Source organism: Schistocerca americana, chromosome 4 (genome assembly GCF_021461395.2).
Source record: "Schistocerca americana isolate TAMUIC-IGC-003095 chromosome 4, iqSchAmer2.1, whole genome shotgun sequence".
NCBI lineage: Eukaryota > Metazoa > Arthropoda > Insecta > Orthoptera > Acrididae > Schistocerca > Schistocerca americana.
In genome coordinates, this window is record NC_060122.1 from 690,841,579 (window position 1) to 690,848,222 (window position 6,644).

The window sequence follows — 6,644 nt, forward strand, 5'->3', positions numbered from 1 at the left end:
TTGGACAGTGGACGTTACATTTCAGATGTGTTACGACCCGTGGCTCTACCCTTCATTCGATCCCTGTGAAACCCTACATTTTAGCAGGATAATGCACGACCACATGTTGCAGGTCCTGTACGGGCTTTTCTGGATACAGAAAATTTTCGACTGCTGCCCTGGCCAGCACATTCTCCACATCTCTCACCAACTGAAATCGTCTGGTCAATGGTGGCCGAGCAACTGGTTCGTCACAAAACGCCAGTCACTACTCTTGATGAACTGTGGTATCGTGTTGAAGCTACATGGGCAGCTGTACCTGTAAACGCCGTCCGAGCTCTATTTGACTCAATGCCCAGGCGTATCAAGGCCGTTATTCCGGCCAGAGGTGGTTCTTATGGGTGCGGATTTCTTAGGATCTATGCATCCAAATTGCGTGAAAATGTAATCACATGTCTGTTCTAGTATAATATATTTATCCAATGAATACCCGTTTATCATCTGCATTTATTCTTGGTGTAGCAATTGTAATGGCCAGTAGTGTATTTCAAACCTGTAAACATGTCGAATTTTGTGCCTACGAACTATGTTTTGCGGAGAACACAGGTTTTCTGCTATAATTTGAAGAAAACTGCTGCTCGGTTGAAAGCTATGGGAAAGGTGCAGTAAGCTGGAAAATGGTTTCCGCAAGAACTCAATGAAAGACAGCAAGCAAATCGAAAGACCACTTGTGAAATGCTGCTCGCCAAATACAAAAGACTTATTTCTCCATCAAATAGTGGCAGGTGATGAAAAATGGATATGAATCCTAAGCGCCGTAAGTCCTGGGTGAATCCAGACAAAGTATCGACATCCACTGCAAGACCAAACCGCTTTGGAAATAGACAATGCTGTATGCTTGGTGGGATCAGTAGGCTGTCGTCTATCATGAGCTGCTGAAACCGGGTGAAGCCGTTAACAGTGATCACTACCAACAGCAAAAGGTCGATTTAAATCGAGCATTACGTGAAAAACGACCGGAATATGGAAGTAGGTAACAAAGTCATATTGTTCCATGATAACGCTCCATCACACACAGCAAAACGGGGCAGGGAACTGATCGAGGTGTTCCGTATGGAAACAGTAGCTCATGCGGCTTATTCTCCTGACTTGCCTCCATCCGATTATCATCTGTTTGTATCACTGGGACACGCTGTCGCTAAACAACGCTTCCATTCGTATGAAAATGTACGAAAACATCTCGCTGACTGGTTAGCTTCAAAAGAGAAAATTTTCTTTGGCGAAGTGTTTATAACCTGCCTGTGAGGTGGGAGAAATGTATAGCAACGGAGATTATTTTCAATGAAATATTGTTTACCAGTTTCTAACAACAGACGTGTGATTATTGCAACAAAATACCGTTTCATACTTCTACAGCTGATACGCATATAAATTGTTTGTTTTATCTCAGTATTCATCCAGTCGGTGTCTGTAGTGATGGCACAACTCTGACTGGTAATGATGAGACAGAAATTTGGCTGTGACTAGTTCGCAGATAGCAACCAGGCATTCACATTCAAAGATTTAGTGGAATGTACGGAAACCGGAATACGAATGGCTGGGAGCAGATTCGCATCCCTTCATCTATTGAATGCGGAAACAGTGCCTCGGCTATACGGAGTCACGCTACGCGCTCCAGTTAGGCTATAGACGAACAATGAAAACAGACAGAATGAAATTTTCACTCTACAGCGGAGTGTGCGCTGATATGAAACTTCCTGGCAGATTAAAACTACACTCCTGGAAATGGAAAAAAGAACACATTGACACCGGTGTGTCAGACCCACCATACTTGCTCCGGACACTGCGAGAGGGCTGTACAAGCAATGATCACACGCACGGCACAGCGGACACACCAGGACCCGCGGTGTTGGCCGTCGAATGGCGCTAGCTGCGCAGCATTTGTGCACCGCCGCCGTCAGTGTCAGCCAGTTTGCCGTGGCATACGGAGCTCCATCGCAGTCTTTAACACTGGTAGCATGCCGCGACAGCGTGGACGTGAACCGTATGTGCAGTTCACGGACTTTGAGCGAGGGCGTATAGTGGGCATGCGGGAGGCCGGGTGGACGTACCGCCGAATTGCTCAACACGTGGGGCGTGAGGTCTCCACAGTACATCGATGTTGTCGCCAGTGGTCGGCGGAAGGTGCACGTGCCCGTCGACCTGGGACCGGACCGCAGCGACGCACGGATGCACGCCAAGACCGTAGGATCCTACGCAGTGCCGTAGGGGACCGCACCGCCACTTCCCAGCAAATTAGGGACACTGTTGCTCCTGGGGTATCGGCGAGGACCATTCGCAACCGTCTCCATGAAGCTGGGCTACGGTCCCGCACACCGTTAGGCCGTCTTCCGCTCACGCCCCAACATCGTGCAGCCCGCCTCCAGTGGTGTCGCGACAGGCGTGAATGGAGGGACGAATGGAGACGTGTCGTCTTCAGCGATGAGAGTCGCTTCTGCCTTGGTGCCAATGATGGTCGTATGCGTGTTTGGCGCCATGCAGGTGAGCGCCACAATCAGGACTGCATACGACCGAGGCACACAGGGCCAACACCCGGCATCATGGTGTGGGGAGCGATCTCCTACACTGGCCGTACACCACTGGTGATCGTCGAGGGGACACTGAATAGCGCACGGTACATCCAAACCGTCATCGAACCCATCGTTCTACCATTCCTAGACCGGCAAGGGAACTTGCTGTTCCAACAGGACAATGCACGTCCGCATGTATCTCGTGCCACCCAACGTGCTCTAGAAGGTGTAAGTCAACTACCCTGGCCAGCAAGATCTCCGGATCTGTCCCCCATTGAGCATGTTTGGGACTGGATGAAGCGTCGTCTCACGCGGTCTGCACGTCCAGCACGAACGCTGGTCCAACTGAGGCGCCAGGTGGAAATGGCATGGCAAGCCGTTCCACAGGACTACATCCAGCATCTCTACGATCGTCTCCATGGGAGAATAGCAGCCTGCATTGCTGCGAAAGGTGGATATACACTGTACTAGTGCCGACATTGTGCATGCTCTGTTGCCTGTGTCTATGTGCCTGTGGTTCTGTCAGTGTGATCATGTGATGTATCTGACCCCAGGAATGTGTCAATAAAGCTTCCCCTTCCTGGGACAATGAATTCACGGTGTTCTTATTTCAATTTCCAGGAGTGTATGTGCCGGACCGAGACTCTAACTAGCTACCTTTGCCTTTCGCGGGCATGTGCTCTACCAACTGAGCCATGTCTCCGCAATATCCTTTCTTCCAGGAGTGCTAGTTCTGCAAGGTTCGCAAGAGAGCTACTGTGAAGTTTGGAAGGTAGGAGACGATGTACTGGCGGATTTAAAGCTGTGAGGACGGGGCGTGAGTCGTGCTTGGGTAGCTCAGTTGGTAGAGCACTTGCCCGCGAAAGGCAAAGGTGCCGAGTTCGAGTCTCGGTCCGGCACACAGCTTTAATCTGCCAGGAAGTTTCATATCAGCGCACACTCCGCTGTAGAGTGAAAATTTCATTCTAGAAAGAACCCGCCGGCTGTGGCTAAGCCATGTCTCCCCAATATCCTTTCTTCCAAGAGTGCTAGTTCTGCAAGGTTCGCAGGAGAGCTTCTGTGAAGTTTGTAAGGTAGGAGACAAGGTACTGGCGGATTTAAATCTGTGAGGACGGGTCGCGAGTCGTGCTTGGGTAGCTCGGTTGGGAGAGCACTTGTCCGCGAAAGGCAAAGGTGCCGAGTTCGAGTCTCGGTCAGGCATACAGTTTTAATCTGCCAGGAAGTTTCAATGAAGACAGAGCTACCGATGTATTTGAGGAATGTTGAAAAGTACAAAACAACACTGTGGGTATTAGAGTCTTTGTTCAAAAGTAATCCCCAGAGACCTGAGAACAACTATCGCACTGTTTCACGAGCCGAACGATTCCCTGTTCTCAGAATTTCTGTGGCTGCGTCAGAAGCCAGTGCGCCACAGTGTCCTTCAGTTCGTCATCCGACATGAAGCGCTTCCGTTTCAGAAATTTTTTTAGTGATCCAAACACATGGAATTCGCAGGATGACATGTCCGGGCTTTTTAGGGTGGATGTTCCACCTGCTCCCATTTCAACTCGGCCATTACACTTTGTGTGACCTTGGAGACATGTGGATGCGCATTATCGTGCAGCAGACTCGCTTTCTCTATGAGCAGCCCTGGCCGTTTGCTCTTGATGGACTTGCGTAGACTATGGAGTGTCTCACGGTACAGCTCACTTTTAATCGTTTTTCCGTGTTCGAGGAATTCCGTATCGGACCACAGCCATCAAAAAAGACGGTGAGCATCAGCTTATCTGCTGCCTGTGTCCCTTGATGTCTCACTACGTTATCCCAAAGCAGCAAATACAAAATTCAACCGGTTAGATTGTTACGACGTTTCGTACATTTTCATTTTAACCATCCTTATACATTTCTAAGTGAAAAAACAAGAAACTCCTCGTCAAGAGCCAACTTGTTCGACTGTCGAGGTTTGTGGCGCTTCACTCATGAGAGTCTGGTCTGAGGCGCAAATGAAACTAATTTAGGCTAAAAATCGATTGTCTAATTGACATCGTTTTTGAGGACCGTAACGTCAATCTAAGAGCAACTGAGAAAAGAGAAACTGTCACTGAACGATTATGTAGGCCATAATAACACACCATCTATTATAAATTAAAGGGTCTCTGCATGAGCCTCTTCATGATTTTGCCATACCATACAGCGTCATTTGTTTGCCTTTGGCACCTCAATTTTTGGTGCAAATAGTCTATCATCCTAGATGTAAAGAACAAAAGGGAAAAGGCTGAGCAGCTGAGTGTGTTTGTGGTAGCCACAGCATACTATCCATATTTAGTTTTAACATTTCATTGGGTTATTGGTACTTGTTGGAGCCCCACACGCATGTTTGATACATTTAAGTGCCACATTTCAATGTAACTTTTCTTTCCTCTTCTTGTCCGATCAGTTGAATGTATGAATGAGAGTGTGCAAGCATTTCAGTGTGCGTAGATCAGCGAGAGTGTAGTAATCTGCCACTGTGTCAAGACAGCCAACTGTAGGAAACACGTACCAGGAAACAATGAGGTTTCTGTTTTGCTTGGACGTACCTTTTGTATAGGTTGGCACCACAATAGGGGTTCCTCTGGCCACTTCAGTAGGTACGGGTAGCGGCATTGGTTGGAGAGCGAATGCTCCTGGAGTGTTCCGTGTGAAGCGAGACGGGAGAGACCTACTGGCGGTAAGTGTGCCTTTTCGATGAGAAGTTAATGTTGTGTTTTATGTAAGTTTTTCAAAGCTAGTCAAAGTAAATGATTCCTTTCATCGTTCGTAGTTTACTATCGTGTGTGACAAATTTTACTTGCTAATTCCCGAGTGTTAAATGCGTTAAAATCTAGGGACGGTGTAGGCTATTGTTCAGTTGAACTGTTAATCAAACACGTGGAGCCGTTTTGAATTTATTGTGATTCAACTCATTTCATTTAGTATCCCTTTCGCGAGAGCATGTATGTTCCGTATGATTTTATGACTGAATTTTGTGCAATTCGTCTCACTTGATAACTTTCTTTGTGCATGCTTTTGCTTGTGAGGACCACGTGGTCGTAATCTAATGAGAAAGTTTACAGTACCAAGGCCACAGTGACCTTCCGCTTTAGAATACCTTAATTAATTATGATCCTTAATTGTGCTTCATTATTACAGCTCTTCACTTCAAATAGAAATTTTATTCATTTATCCTGCATGTTAAAACCAAGGGAACAGCCCCTCTTGCTACTCACGTGTGGTGTGGCGAAGGTTTTTAGTTCTTTTCCTTCCTGTTAGTCTCTCAAGTTGGTGTGAATGTAATTGTTCGTGATTAAACCATCCTTTAATCATTCATCTTCGGTAGACCTTGCAGGGGACTCCGAAGTAAAGTTCTTGGATTAATTAATATGCGACGTAATACACTGCAGGCAATAGCAACCGTCATATTACTCACTATATACGTTCATGTGTGCAATTAAATTTACCGATCTAATAAATGTTCTTTTGCCAGAATTTTTGTTTACGCTCTCACTGCTGAAATTCCACTCCATGCTTCATCCGGCTCTGATGTACGGCAAATCCTACTGCATTCCGTTTGCACGATAGTTGTATTGAGGCCACACTTTACCCTCCATATTCAAATTAATTGTGAAGATACCCCTTAATTGTAAAGATACCTTTCAAAAGCCGGCCGGAGTGGCCGAGCAGTTCTAGGCGCTACAGTCTGGAATCGCGCAACCGCTACGGTCGCAGGTTCGAATCCTGCCTCGGGCATGCATGTGTGTGATGTTCGTAGGTTAGTTAGGTTTACGTCGTTCTAAGTTCTAGGGGACTGATGACCTCAGAAGTTAAGTCCCATAGTGCTCAGAGCCATTTGGACCATTTGGACCTTTCAAAATTTATGAAAGAAATGGAAATGTCAAGTGCAATTCTTTATTTCTTAATATTTTACTTAAAGAGCGTTACAGATTAACAGGACACCGACGAAACCCAAAGAAACAAAAAAAATCCGTTTTCATAAAAAGGTTCCAGATCTGGCAGGTTAGAAAATTAGTACAATGAAAGAACAATTATATTTTCTTTCGGCTGTGGCGAGCAATAAAGTAAGATACATATGTTTTT